This window comes from Trachinotus anak, unplaced genomic scaffold (assembly GCF_046630095.1).
Source record: "Trachinotus anak isolate AG129_WGS33_773 ecotype Australia unplaced genomic scaffold, CSIRO_AGI_Tana_v1 ptg000016l, whole genome shotgun sequence".
NCBI lineage: Eukaryota > Metazoa > Chordata > Actinopteri > Carangiformes > Carangidae > Trachinotus > Trachinotus anak.
Window position 1 is genome coordinate 23222760 of NW_027273867.1, and position 14569 is coordinate 23237328.

Below are 14569 nucleotides of genomic sequence, written 5' to 3' on the forward strand. Positions count from 1 at the left end.
AGAATTAAAAAGCTCATGTTAGGCTATAAACAAATTACACCATGGTCAAATGAATTCAATGTCACTGCCACTGAACTTCAACTTGTAGTTTGATTTAGCTCTGACCCCTTTTACAAAAGCCTTTCCACTTACAGAGTTAGTAACAGTTTGAAAGAGTGCGAGTAGAAACACAATGAGGCTGTAAAGGTGGACTGGTGAGTAGATCAGCTTTCTGTCTCATTTAGCCACATTAGCAACCAGCCTTTTAGAGATCACCACTGCAGTAATTACTGAGGCATTTTATGTCGTAGAATAAACGTCAAAATGTCTTGAGCTTGTGTTAACAACAGACTTTATTTCAGTCGTCTATCCAAAAACCCATTCAAAAAAATACAGACTCCAGTACGAGGGAGCAGGATGTTCCTGCAGCACTCTACGCACAGGTGTCATGAATAACATTCATCAAGGCTGAGATCCATTAAGATTTTCCAGGTCCAGAGCCGTCCTCTGGTGCATGCGTCCTCTCTGTCGTGACTGAGTGGAACTGAGCCGTCGTTAATGTTATTAGCTCCACCTGTGCTTTTCCTGCTGCGGCCAGTCCAGCTGTCTGCTGTAAGAAAACACTGTTCACACCACTTTTTCTTTTTATGATTATAAAAGCACCGGCCATGTGATGAAAATGACCAAAAGCCATTTCTCATCTCAAAGGTCAGTCATTTGTCAGTGTGGCAGTTTGCTGAGTGTCAGGCTCTGGAGCCAATCATGCACCTGGATAATTTTGCCGTCTGCGTTCTTGTCACTGAACAGTTCATTTACAGCGATGTTGTGCATTTAGGTATGTGCTTATGTTTCAGGATGGTGTGTGTTTGTGTGCATTCATCTCAGTGTGTGAATGAAATATGGGCCAGGGAGTGAGCCAACTGAGGCCCTTACTCAGCATACAGGAGCGTACGGAGATGTAAACAACGCTAGTCAATGTATCTTCCTCAAGTCAGTGAGCTCGCCAGATGCACACACACGCTTCTCAAACACAGCCTACACACACCCTCCTTCCTCACTACCCTCCGTTACACACTCCCTCATTCCATTCACTCTCTTTAATTAACCCACCCCTCCTCCCCCACCTCCCCACTTCTCCCCTCAGGTTTGCACAAATGCATGCCAAGGTGCCGAAACGCACACATTTTCCTTACTAAATACTAAGCATTTTCACACACACACACACACACACACACACACACACACACACACAAAGATAAAATAATACATACATTTGCACTCCATACTGCAAAACAAAGAATTTTCTAGAAATCAGCATCACACAGCAAAAAAGCAACTTCAAGTAACTGAAGTAACTTTATGTTTTTAAATCTTTGGATTAGATAAAAATATCATGTCAACTTGTTTCATGGTGCCTGGTCCTGTGGTGTCATAGTAGCATATTCAATCTACTCACTAATAAATTTGTCCTGCAAGTACCTGCAATACTCTTCTATTATATTTAGATCTGGTTGACATCAGATGACGACAGGTTATTTTATTGGCTTTAAAGAGGCCGTTTGTAACTTTACTCTGCTGCTGAACGTGGTTTCTTGCCAGGAGCAGATGGTGGTGATTGTGGCTTTACAAGAGCTTTGCATTGTTGTCTCTATAATACAAGAGGTTATAATACACCCTCTGAGCAGAGCTACAGCTTCTACATAAACTGTATAAAAAGACTCTGGGTCTGAAAAGTGAAGCCAATGCTGAAGAGCCTTAAACCTGCATTTTACCTAATGACCATCAGGGGGCGACTCCACTGGTTGTTAAACAGAAGTCTGATTGTATTGAAGTCTATGGGAAAATGTCTCTACTTCTCACTTGATTTATTACCTCAGTAAACATTTTCCTGATGAGTTTATGGTCTCAATCACTAGTTTCAAGTCTTCTTCAATGCAACATGTTCATTTTTTAAATTATGGTGCCATTTAGTTGGAAAATAGGCCATAAAGCAGGGTATGCATTAGGGCAGGACTGCCGTGTACAGAGAGTACAGAGAAGGTCAGATCCGCCCCTCACTCCTCCTCAGCTCCACTTTCTCGTCCACATATCGTTTCCTCTGGTTTCAAACAACCAAGATGGCGACAGCCAAACTGCAGAGTTGAGGCTTCAAAAAAGCAGCTGACAAACCAATGGGTGACGTCACGGTTGGTACTCGAGTAAAGGAATGAAGTTTGATGAGCAAGCAACATTTTTCTAGACAGTTGTTAATGCTAACATTAGCTAAAACTTACAAATGGCTCCTTTTAAAAAAAATGGCACTCGTATGGGCAAAAAAAATATCTTGAAATTCTGAAGTTCCATTGCTTTCAACAAGTTCTTCCTAGTTTTAAAGTTTAGTCGTAGCTTAAAGAGTCTTAGTAAGTCATTGTTACTCAGACCATTGATCAGTTCTTTTGTCTGATAACAGCAATTTTCTTTTGTAGCTTGAGGCAGTTTGCTGCAAGAGAAACAAGAAGTTCATTATTACAAGATAACCAAGTTACCACAGGTGGATTTAGTGTCAAAAGTGTAACATCGTAATAACAGGAGATTACCTGAAATGTTAAGTGTTTGTGTAACAGGTGCAGTTACAGTCCAAAGACAGACACACACACACACACACACACACACACACACACACAATCCACAACTGTCTCCCTCCTCCCAGATTGGCTGCGTTTTTCCAAACATCACTTACTAATGTCATAGCTTTGAGCCAGAAAGCAGTCTGACGTAATGCTCGCTCTGCCTTCCTCTCTCTCTTTCTCTCCTCATCTTTCTTTTTCTCCTCTCCCAATCCTCTCTTCTCTTGTTTTCTCCCTCTAATTCCATTTCCGAATCCCTCCATCCCTGATTCTTCTCCAGCCTGTGAGGAGTCTTCAGAGTGAGGAAACAGATGGGGGGGATTAGGATGATGAAAACTGCTCATTTCGGGAATGAAGAGAGCTAACTTCAACAGATGAGAAGAAATGTTCTGTAGCCATGCAGCTTTGGTGGAAATATAACAACAAAAAATGGCTAATGTATCCTGAGCCTCAGAGAGAGAGAGAGAGTGATTGAGAGAGGAAATCAGAGCAGTGGTGAGCGTGTGCACATGATCACATTTTTTTGTAGCGAGAGGGTTTTAGCCCAAGAGCTAGAAAGAGACACGCTGGAGTAATAAACTACAGTATAAGTGCACCATATACAGTAATGAGTGCAGCAGCAGGAGTGAGATACAGGAAAGGGGAGGTGGGGAGGGCAGGGAGGAGAAAGGGGCAGAAAAGAGATATTAAGGCACCGGGGAAAAAGAAATGCTCCTGATATCTCAGTCTGCACCAGGCGGCGAGGCCTGGAACGAGGCGAAGGAGGAACGACTCCCGGTCTGTGAAACACTGCCGCATTATTCAGGCAGATATTAAAAGGCTCATACAGCTGTCGGCCATGAGGGGAGGAGACGGTAAGAGAGAATGTGTGTGTGGGTGTGTCATTCCCTTGCAAAAACACTTGAGTATTTGCTAAATTGAAGCAATTTACACACACAGTGTTTAAGTATCTCATTGTAAACATGTTGCTTTTTGATTATTCTGCAGAAATACTGCATCTCATTGTACATTAGGCAGCAAACAAATGTAGAAACAGCTTTGGAGACGTTCGTGTAGCCAAGGCAGCACATCCACGCTCCTGCTTTCTTCTCCTGTCATTTCACCTTGTTCGCTGCCTCGTGTTTATCAGACAGCCGTGTGGCCCACAGTGCAGCACTCCTCCATTCATGTTCGCACACATACACTACACAATGGATGATCTCATTGCACATATTGTAATGGAAAATGCTTTTACACCAGCTTGCTCCTAAATGAGATACCCATCATCACTGCCAGCGGCGCACAGTCGACCGTCATTATAAAAGCAAGTTAATTAGGCAGAACTGCAATGGCTGATGGATTTCCTAATGCGGCCTTCCACAACTGCTGGGCCTGACCTTTATTAGTTGTTTTCACTTCTGCTTCTGTAAAAATACATTTGTCTGCCGGGTCACCACCACCTCCAATCAAGCAGCAGCCGCAGTCGACCAGCAGACATCTCAAGCAGTAGAGTAAATATTTCACTCTGGCCATTTTTTTTTGTCTGTTGATCCTAGTTACTGGAGAGCCCTTGTAAATTATTGAAGACAAGGAGGATGATTATCTGTGTAATTGTTGTTTACACAGAGAAAAGATCTGGCGTCCAAAAATCATTCTAAATCTGTAATTGTAAGTGGCCATAGGAGCTGCTTGAAGTTACCCAAAGAAAGGCTCTGACTGACAAAGAACACATTTTAAAGGAGCTATTTGGTAGTTTTGCCATTGCTAACGTTAGCAGCATTAGCAGCTGCTTAATTATCAATCTAAAAGAGACGTTGCTAGTTCAGCATCAAACTTTACTCCTGTCTCCAGCAGTGGAAAGCAACTCTATTGTTTTGGTTCTATTAACATCACTTCTTTTCCTCTACTGAAGTTAGCATGCTAACCAGCTAGCATGAGGCCAGTTGACCCATTGTGTTGCTTTCCGATACTGTAGCGTCCAGTCTGCCCTGAAGAAGCAGCGCTGCTCAGAGGGCGCTTCATCACCTCTTGTACAGTAAATGCACCAGTGGCTGAATCTCTTCATAAGACTGGTATATAACCAGATGCTAATGCTAACATTGGCTATGTAGCATTAGCAAAACTTTTACTTTGCTATCAGTCACACTCTCTCAGGATTTAACACTTCAGGAAATCATGGACTCCTCTGATCAATTCTCACTCTGCATCTGGTGTTTTTCACCCTAAAATTTATATTTTTCTGGTTTTAGAACAACTCCACATGCACGGTCATTTAATTTAACACTTGATGCATGAACATGCATGAAGAGCACAACAACTCTATAGGAGAATTTGCTGTGCATTTTATAATTATATTTATGTATAATTAATCTATATTCACTTACACAGGTATGATAAAATAATCATGATAACTGCAGCAGCAGAATCAAATCTGACACTTTCTAACCAAAGATGTTTTAAAAAGTTGGTATCATGGGAAACCAAACAGTTTAGTGTCACTGTAGGATAGTTTTCACAATGACTGTGGTAACTCATTGTCATGTTGCCATGATGGTTTATGATATTATCTTACATCATGGACCCACGGGGAAATGTAATTCCTGTAACTGCTAGCAGGTAATGCTGCACTTTACAACTTCTGTGCCTTTTTATGTTCTCTGGAGTCACAAAGACCGAGCTTATTATGAGCTTTATTAATTTTATTAGTATGCAAATCAACTGCTTGTGATAAATAATGACAAACAGGTGGAGATAGGATGAAGAGGAAGCATCTTGTGCAGTGATGGTAGAGGGCAAAATTAGAGACAGACTGCTAAAGCACTAAATTTTTAACAAGGATATGCCAAAGTAAACAGATTAGGGCTCTGACACATCACCTTAGTTATTAAATCATCTTGCACAAATATATTATATGCTGTTTATGTAGCTAGCTTGTTAATTTTTTTAACTGTTAACAACAAGCAGACAAATTTGATGGTAGTTTAGCCAAACATGTCACCTGACACACACCTGATACATCACGCAGAAAGTATACAAGTATACAAAGATGTGTGTCAAGGTCCAGGAAGCTCCACCATTGCAGAGAAGCAGGACAGTGGAGCTGTCACATGAATTGCTGCAGCCAGTGTGAGATAATATTCAGTATCTAACTCTTCTTATTCAGGGTCTAAATGAGGCTTGTAAGCTGCGAGATATAATCATTACATAGGATCTGTCACAGGAGGGGGTGGGACTAGCAGCACTGCCAGCCAATCTTCCTGTGAATATTGGTGTGGAGACCAAATGACATCTGAACTTTCTCTGAAAGAATGCGACCAAAGTTTTCAGAGACAAGAGCTTTGTCCCAGATCTGCAGGCTGCATTTCAAGACCAATTGTGTCACAGTGGCACAGCTAGGCTGTCACATTTCAAAGGCTCCTTCAAATGCAGCCCTCTTCCCTGGGCATACGTGCCCCAACCTATCCCAAGATTCATAGCGCACTTGTAATGGAAGAAAACAACACCAACAGAGAGCCTGAGTATTATACTTTTAAAATGTATTGGGTTTCAGCTCAGTTCAACAGCCAACTGTTAAAACCATGGGGTCTTAAAAATGCAAGTTTTTGTGGAAAAAAAGTTACATTTTTTCAAGGTTGCTGGGCAACAGTAGCAACGCAAAAGTGAAGCTGGGCACAGCTGGTGACGCAAAGCCAAAATCCTGCAAAGGCCAGACCGTCTCATTTCCATTCGGCCTTCGTGGTCTATGACTAAGGGCCACACCTTCAAAGCCTGTGTCCTGCAGAGGATGCAGCCCCTGAGGTGGGACACAGCTTTACAGTAGTCATAAAAGTAAAAAAAAACAAAAATACACAACTTTAACTGTAACTGTAAGGTACTATCTCTTAATATCACATCTCATAACTCTTGTTTCTGGTCTGGGTCCACGTCCATCTCCTTCATGCCAGTGGCAGTTTGAAAGTTTTCTGGGTTATTCAGTTCCCTCAAAAAAAAAAAAAGAAGAGGGAAGTAGGTCAGCTAATCAATATGGCAGCATCCCTTAGGCCAGTGAAAGCATGAAAGATATACCTGCCAAAAACCCTGAAAATCCCAACTTTAAAGGGTTTTAATAGGACACTGGGCTAACAAGAGCCACCCAAACGGCTTCAGTGAGTCCTGACAGATGACATCCAGCCTCTCTGGTGGATGCCTTCAAAGCTGAGTGAGGAGGCGCCACTCCTCCACAGGGGACATGATATCACACAGAGCGCTGAATTAAACATGTCTGCAACATTTCATGTAAATGAATTCTTTTTGAGATTGTAGTAATTGAGATTTATCTATTCTTCAGTTGCTCTGGTAAAGTCTGTTTGTTCATTTTATTTTTGTCAATGAGAAATAATGGGAATTTTCTTGCAATGAACATAATCTCTCGGGGGATAAGTTGTCCCAGCTGCTCCTAACAAAAAAAAAAAAAAATCTGCCTCAGGAAACAACAAAAAATTCTGTTTTCATCCTGATTAACTGTGATTTTAAAGGAAGCAAGACTGTAACGTCTAATAAGCCTTCCTCCAAAGCAGATTAGGTGTTTTTGTTTAAGTCAGTAGAAGTAAAGGAAACAATTACCTTAAAATCATTTTAATGAAATTAGGCCGTTGCTGTGCTAATCTACTCTGACTGGTGCTAATGCAAACTCTACATTTACTGCAGCTGGTTCAGCATTAAAGCTTCCACCACTGGAACCACTTGCTGTTTACAGACCAAAACCCAGAGTATTTTTACACTGCAAATCACTCTCTGTGGCCGAACTGGGCTGTGAACTCTCTGCCATCATTACCACATGGTTGCGGTTGAAGTATTTGCTCATTTCAGCCATAGACTGTATATAAAGATGGACGTAGCCTCCATGACGTCACCCACAGGTTTCTGAGGAGCAGTTTTGAAGCTGAGAGCGGGCTAATCCAAGCTAATCCAAAACTGGGAGAAGTCGAGAGACAGACGGATGTGGTGGTGCTGCTTTTCTTTCACAATTGAATATGACTTTTAAAAATCTTTCTTTTTTCTTAAATTCAGCTGAATCCAGAGTATTGGTTTACAGCTGTAGCTCAAAGCATGGAACAGCAAAGGGAGAACTAAAGGAAGATTGTAATGGAAACCACCACTTCTGATTTCTACTGCTTGGAAACGTAGGAAACAACAAGCTCAAAGTGAAACGGATGAGGCAGGTTGATGGAGAGTGGGTACGGAAGTGAGGGAAAAAAAAGCACTTTATCACTTCATCGCTCCTAGAACGTTTTTAATGTGTTCTTTAAAGCAATGGAAATCAACTGTGAATCCATGACCTTCATTTTCAATTTGCCAGTGTACCACACATGCTGATTCACTCCCACATTCTACCTTCCTAGTGCAGCATGAAGCCCCCCACCCCCCAAAAAAAACAAAAACAGCCACCAGTTACTCGTCTCCTGCTGGCTGTCAACTGCTATCCATCGCATGTTTACTGTGAGGTTTCCCCCTGACTTGCCGGCGTGATGAGACACTATGAGCGAGTGAGTGTGTGTTTATGAGATGGAGCATCCTGGCTCCCAGGCTGGTGTCACTGTGCGTGTGTGTGTGAGAAGCCTGTGCACTATATGCTGTGGGTTGTGTATCTCTGTGAGCCTTGAGATCTGTGCCTGCAGTGAATCCTGTGTGAGACTACGGCTGAAACGAGGAGCTGACCCACAGGCCTGCAAACTGCATACACACGCGTTTGTAATATTGTAATCATTAGGGACATAATTAACTGCATTCATTGCCTAACCTCTGACCACAAAGACTGCAGCCTTGCAATATTTACCATTCATTCTCCAACATACCATTTGATTCAGGCTTAAATCACCTTAACTGCATTTAAATAGAGGTATTTCTACTGTGCTTGCCCGAGAGCAGCTCTCCTGTACAACATGAAAGCAACGTCAGCAGGCATGAATAAGTCTTAACCTTCATGTAGGCTCAGCACTACATCATATACATTCATTTTTCCCCTCATATGTGAGTGCTGAACATTTCATTCCAAACACATGGGCATTAACATGCTGCTGGAGCAGCTTCCAGTTTTCTGGATAGACTTTCCACCCGATTTTGGAACCAGGCAGAGGTTTGCTTCTGTTCAGCCTCAACAGCATCACAGACAAATTTCAGCCCTGCATGAAAAAATCAAAACACAGCATTTGACATCAGTTAAATGGAGACATGCTGTTGCAGACGACTCCATTAAAATAAAGAGAAAACAAAAGAAAAAAAACAATGCATAGTCATCTGCAAAAGAGTTGAACTTGGCTTTGTCATGTGACATCTTCTGAATATTCACTGCATGTTTTAGCATTTGACAGGTCTTCAATCATGATGCATGTCCTGGACCAAACTGAACTTCCTGGATCATATTTCAGCCACTCTTCTACCTGAGGTAACACACTCCCACTGACGCTGCCCCATGCATGTTTTTCACACAGGCCTGTTTTCAGTCTTAATACCTCTTTAGTGACTTTTATGACTGTTTAATGACTGTGCAGTGGTGACGGGTATTTATCAGCTTCAGCTCCAGTTGGCGGTGATGTAAACACAACACCCGGGTGAACACGTTAATTTTCTGTGCTGTCACATTTTTCAGAGCACACACACTGTAAACAGAGCTGTCACCTGCCCAGCATGGCACTGTTAAACCAGTAACCAGGAAAATAAGTTTTAAAAACACACAATCACCGACTGAAGCGTCTCACACTTAAGCTCTGATACTTAGAGGAGCGGTAACCAGAGGATGAGACGTGATGGATCTTTTTTACCAGTGTGCGCAGCGGCAAGCAGCTCACTCTTTGAATCTGTGTAGATATTGTCTCCTTCTGTGTATGTGTGTGCTCTGTAACCACATGTGATGATGTTGCTCCCTGCAGTTGTGTGTCTGTGCGGGTAAACCCTGACAGTGTGTAAGGAGTCAGTCGCAGGGCTCTGTGCAAGCCAGTCAAGTTGTTTAACACCAAAACAATTTCTGCATGGACTTCATGCACAGAGGCACTGTCATGGTTGGAAACCGACAACACTTATAAACGTATGATAATGTGTGACATGTTTACATCCTCGGGGTGTATCTTTATCCGTTGTCACAGAAAAACTAACATCAGCTTTAATTGTCTCTCCTTAAACACTGCAGCTGCACCTCATTTTAAAAGGGTTCACATCAAAGCTGTGCCAATGCTCTGCCTGACTGGCATCACATCAGTTGCCCCCCCTTCACCAGCTTCTTTCAGTTTCCTCCTTCAATTTGAAAAGACTGGCTTTCCATGAAGGTCTTTCAATTGCTCTTTGTCTGCCTCTTTCCTAGGAACAGTGTGTCCTGGGAAACTCTATCAGCAGCTAATGCTTAAGGCCACACAGCTCTCAGGGTCAAAGAGGCATGTAAACCTCTGCGCTGTGATAAGGTGGCACTGTCACTTAAGGATACGCTGAGGAAAATCTCTGCTCCTACAGTGTGTGCACACAGCAGCCGGTGGGGGGAGTGACACCAGGACCTGTCTACGTGAAGGCGTTCTGGGTCTTTCTGAACATCAACAAACTGAGACACCAGAGAAGATGACTGTCATGAAAACTCCAAATACACCTAAACAAAAGTGCTACTATTACTGAAAATCAAAATATTCAGCTCTTATGTGGATTTCCTGCAGGTTTGATTCTGCTCTGATCACTGCTTTGTTACTCAACCATTCACTGATTGATTGTTGACAAAATACTGAAACATAAATTGTGTGAGTCATCATATAAATCTGCATGTGTCTGTTTAATGGATCAATAGCACCATTTACATTCACATCATTTTAAGTGTCTCGCATCCAGACAAAAAACCAGGTCCATTTACACTCAGCCATATGAGCCCAATCACAGGGGTCAAACTGGGGTCAGACCTCCTCCAGAGGGACATTGTAATGCACCTGAAGAACATCAGAGGAACTTGTGCACCTCAGCAGTTTAGTTACAGCAGCAACAGTTTAGCCAGCATTACTTAACAGCTATCTATTAGCTGAAACAAACACATGAATGAACTAAATGAATGAACTAAAGTCAGAAAGGATTGATTGCCTTCACAGCTCTAACTCAGGAAACTCCCTCTCCCATATCGATCAATGCTCTCTCACCCACACATATTGTTCAGTGAATGGAATGATCAAGGATCGAGTTAGAAAGTTAGCTTGCTATTAAGCTAGCCCCGGTTCAATTAGCCCATCTCGTTACTGTCTGAATCAGAGTCACTATAGTGTCCAGTCTGCTCAGAAAGCATATTATAACCTCTGCTATTGTAAAAGCAATGATGGCTGAAGCTCTTGGTAAGGCTGGTAGGTAAACAGCTGATAATGCTAACGTTGGCTATGTAGCAATAGCAAAACTTACAAATAGCTCCTTTAATGAGACACATAACAACGGCTAACTGCCCTGTGAAACTAAAGTTCCATTATAATTATGCTGCAGAGACAGACCATGGATGTACCCAGAAAATCAGGCAGTGAGTGGATATTTCTTCAGATGGACATAGTTACACTATAAGAGCAGAAATGATTTATATGCAGCTCGGAAAGGCAGATGCATTGACATGTTTTCAACAGCATGTTTTGGGATTAGGTAGCTAACCAGTCTACCCAAGATGCATGAAGTGAGTAAGTGTAAATGGGGTTAGTGTGCTGATAAAAAACAAGGGGTTGGCTTCACAGTCAGGAAATAGTAGTGATATTAGCAGCACCGCAGTGCAGCTATTTACAAAACTCCAGCCAAAGCATATTTGCTATCAGGGAAGTGTTGGAAGAAAGGATCAAAGTGAAGAGTGGCTGAAGGCATGTTGTCACAGATTTTTCCATGCAACAGCAAAAGCAGTCTTAGGTCAGTCCTGGCATCGGACTCCTGAAGCATAAACAAAAACGAAATCCTAAAAAAGCCTACTTCTGCTCCTGCAGACGTCATGACCAACCCAATTGGCTTAACTTCCTCATTATACCCTCCCATGATTGTCTCCAAACCCAAAGCAATTCTCATTAGGATATAAATACTTGCTCAGCTCCCACAGTTTCACATATTACAATTACCCTTTTGGTTATGACGCTCGAAACCTCCTCAGCTCTGCCAATGACAGCTGAGATATCTTGCCAATATCTTGCCAGCTGTCTGGCTCCAGGCTCTGGCAGCCCACGGTCCAAGTTTATGAATATGTTCTGGGCTGATGAATACCAACATTATACATTCCATTTGTCACAGTGCTGCACAATTGATTTGTGAAAATGTAAATTGTAAATTTAGTTTGCATAATTGGTAATTGCAGAATTCTGCCTCATAGAAATATTACATTTCACTTGACTCACAGCTGCTGTGGTTGAAAACAGTCAAGATGCTAATATTAGTGCAACACACTAATGTTGGCTAATTCACTGCGATGAATAATCACAGTTCATACTTAATGATCTCGGTTTGAATGTGCAGCTTGAGATTCTGTTGCCAATAATCAGCCGTTCCCTCCTGAGTCGATCAGTGTGAAAACCAGCTGGTGACCTGACACTTTATCAGAACAGGCTTTAATTACATTTCAAGCTGCAGCAGGTTTTGGTGATTACCATCAGGTCTGTGACTGGAAGGCTGCAGGTTCAAATCCCAGACCAGGTGAAAGCAGTGAAAAATCATTTTCTTTCATCTCACAAAAATCAGACGGTGCCTTCTCAGCTGCTGACCAGCAGTGAACTACTGTGGTTGTACTGGGCAGGTCCCAGTTCTGATTTGGTGCAACTGGGGTGGTTTCTGAATGTGACTCAAAAATGGGGGTGCATTTGGGAAATCAGTGAAAATGTTTTTGTGTCTCTTTATGGTCATTTTGTGTCTCCTTATGGTCAGTTTGTAGCTTTTTATGGTTATTTTGCATCATTTTGTTGCTGTTTTGCATGATCTGATGGTTGTTTTGTGCCTTTTTGACTTTGTTTTACATAATTTTGTGGTCATTTTGAATAATTTTGTGGTTGTTTTACATCATTTTGTGGTCTTTTTGTATAATTTTGTGGTGGTTTTACATCATTCTGTGGTGTTTTTGCATCCATCTGTGGTTGTTTGATTGAATTTCCAATAAGAATTGTCACTTCCTATAGAGATTGAAATACTCACAACCTTCTTACTCTAGTAGAGGTGGCACCAGGGGCGGCCACTCAGATTCTGGGGATGCCTCTGCCAGTCCCTCTGGCCCTGCCTCTGGTGACCTTCAATTTCAGCGGTACATTAGAGGCGTAGCCACTTGCTTTTACCACAGAAAGGTTGGAAAGTTCAGGCAATTTCTCTCCGGAGAGGACGCTGAGAGACTAATGTGTGCTTTTACGTCAATGGGTCTGAATTAGTGGAATGTGAAAACACACCAGCTCATTCAGAACAGATTCAGGTTGAAACTAAATCAATCATGTTGACATGAAAATGAAGCCACAAACACAAAAAGTCTATTGTTACTGTCCATGTGCTGCAAACCTACACATTCACACACAACCAGTAACTCAGTATTGGTTGTAATAAAGAAAGAGGATTTTTATCTGGCATTAAAAACATAATATCAGAGCTCTCTGTCAAACATGTTGGAGTCTTCTTCTGTTTGCCTCTTCAGACTTTTTAATATCACTGCAAACAATGACTTTGCAGCCTCTGCCTCCACATCTGCATCTACTAACACACTCCATTTACTCCGACATAAGGCAGTCTAAATTTGAATTTCCAAACAGAACGTACACAAATGAAATCCACTGTATTTACTGCTGCCTGCTGAAAAGAAACAGCAGGTTGAAAATATCACTGTGTCTGTGTATGTGTGTGTGTGTGTGTGTGTGTGTGTGTGTGTGTGTGTGTGTGTGTGTGTGTGTGATATTTTGGTATTTAGCTCAGTCAGCTGTTTCCTGCAAGATAAATTGCAGATTACTTCCTAAATGTGTACTTTATGCATATCCAGGTCACATTAATTCACTTTTTCATAATCAGACTTTCTTCACATCCACAGATCGAATAATATATATAATGGACATTTGACAGATGTGTCACTATATAGGAGCTAGGCTTTCAATATGATATCTCTGATGGTACTTGACATCTTCTGGAGCTCTTTTCATGGATGTCTGCAGGCCTCAGACATAATTGTTAATCTATGCATCGATGGATAGAGGATTATAGGGATAAAAAAAAAAAACAAAAAAACAATCACAATCGTACTTGGTGGCACTGAGCCCAGGATGCAGTGACAGGGGAACTTGTTTGGGGGAACATTTCTGATTCCCTGCAAAGAAAACGCCCCAAAAAACAGTAAAGACGTATGTCCACTGTGCGACTACACAGGATCCAAATCCAAATCAAAACTTGCCATTTTCACGCCGTATAGATTGTTGTTCTTTCCTGCAGCAAATGGGAAACATGGGAAGGGGAAGAACACCTCCTGGTGTAGGCGCCCAGTTGCAGGCTTACACCTACAGTCTCTTTCCGCTTAGTCAGATTTTCTGGGGAAACTCTGGGGAATTTTTCACAATTTTATTTATTGGAACTGGAATCAAGAGATTAATCAATGATCAAACCCATGGTGTTGTTGTTACAGGATAGGCTGTGACCATCAGGCCGTGCTGCTGTCCAAATATTGACCGCTACACAGATTTGCGAGCGTATTGAGTGGCCTGGGTTGATCAGCATTAGCCTGTTTGCATATGAGCTTCAACAGCAGCAGCTACAGTTAACAGATCAGCTGCGCGGTCATGTGCGACACACAAACACCTGCAAGACAGCAGCAAATCAACACACACTGTTCGACCCAAGCCCATAGCTGCGTTTCACTTTAACCAGCCACACACACACACACACACACACACACACACACACACATATCGGACGGTTAACCCCATTGTTTGAACACTCCCAAACACACACACACACACACACACACACACCCAACAGTCCCAGAATCCCCGGGGGACCGGCTGTAAACCGAACACACCTCAGCCAGCAGG

At 42.2% G+C, this 14569-nt stretch overlaps 1 protein-coding gene and 1 long non-coding RNA gene across 2 annotated transcripts in view; one reads left to right on the forward strand and one right to left on the reverse strand.

The window, feature by feature from the left end:
* Positions 1 to 14569, reverse strand: part of grin2da (glutamate receptor, ionotropic, N-methyl D-aspartate 2D, a) — a 209598-nt gene that overhangs the window by 140709 nt on the left and 54320 nt on the right. The window lies entirely within an intron of this gene.
* On the forward strand, positions 1740 to 13696 carry LOC139634506 (uncharacterized). The gene is made up of 3 exons (XR_011693970.1): positions 1740 to 3439; positions 8905 to 8988; positions 9901 to 13696. It is a non-coding gene; the product is annotated as an uncharacterized lncRNA (long non-coding RNA).